Here is a 1,273-nt window from a genome sequence, read left to right as displayed (position 1 = left end):
CAGGAGTGCTCACAGTGGAGTTTTATCGTCACTCTCCCTCCCTCTCTCTCTTCTTCCTTCCCCTAGCTGCCTCTATTTTTCTCATCAGTGAATTGGCAACCCCACTGGTTTGTTCAGTCTCTGTTTTATCTCATAGATGAAATGCTTGACTCCTTTTTGGAAAACTGAGGAGGTTCTTTGGCAGACAAACTACAGTGTGTGTGTAGCTCTGTGTTTGGATCCAAATCATATTTAGGAATTTATATACGTACCTTGTGTAATCTGTTGTTTGACAAATTGCCAAATCTGACTGTCCCATGTTGGTGGGGGGCACATAGGCTACATGTACTTGTTCTCATGTTTTTAATAAGTGTTGAAATAGGATCTGCTTTTACAAGGAGTCGCCTCATACAATAGCCTGTCTGGAATGTTCTGGGATGTATTGTTCCTCACTTACATTTGATTGTTACAAAAACAAATACAGTATATAAAGAGTAAGACATGGTTTATAGTAAATCTCTTGATGCTGAACCCTTTTTCAAACAAATTTATGTGGAGACCAGTTCAAATAAGGAATTATTCTCTTGAGAGCAATGTTAAATGTTTACAAAAGAAATGTTTATTTTTATGCCAAGAGCAGAAATGTTTTAATTTCAAACAAATTCATCTCATGCATGGGATTCACACATACCTACTGTACATGCATTAAAGCTAGAATCCTTAATTGAAACAATAACAAATCGGACACCCTGCCTCAGTTTTGGTAAAAAGCTGATGGATGGGCCTGGAGAAATTTAACCACTCTCAAATTCGTAGACAGGGGTATGGATGCAAGGACTGACCATCCATGATCTCAAAATGATRGTTCTAACCATGTTTTGAGGCTATAGGCCTACAGTGTTTGTTTACATTTACATTGTTTACAAATATTGGAGTAAAATAAGCTTAAATGTTGGGTTCTGTTGTGGTACGGCAATTGAACTAAGCTCATGAGGCATTTATAAGTTACATTCTTCAAGAATCAATGGGTATACAGTGAGCTCCAAACGTATTGGGACAGTGACGCATTTTTTATTGCTTTTGCTCTGTACTCCAGCACTTTCGATTTGAAATGATACAATGGTACTATGAGGTTAAAGTGCAGACTGCTTTAATTTGAGGGTAATTTCATCCATATCGAGTGAACCGTTTAGAAATTAAAGCAATTTTTGTACATAGTCCCCCCCATTTTAGGGGACCAAAAGTATTCTGACAAATTCACTTATATGTGTATTTAAGTAGTAAAAAGTTAAGT

The sequence above is a fragment of the Salvelinus sp. IW2-2015 genome, linkage group LG17 (genome assembly GCF_002910315.2).
Source record: "Salvelinus sp. IW2-2015 linkage group LG17, ASM291031v2, whole genome shotgun sequence".
NCBI lineage: Eukaryota > Metazoa > Chordata > Actinopteri > Salmoniformes > Salmonidae > Salvelinus > Salvelinus sp. IW2-2015.
The sequence above is the reverse complement of the archived record's forward strand: the minus strand, read 5'-3'. Positions refer to the sequence as shown.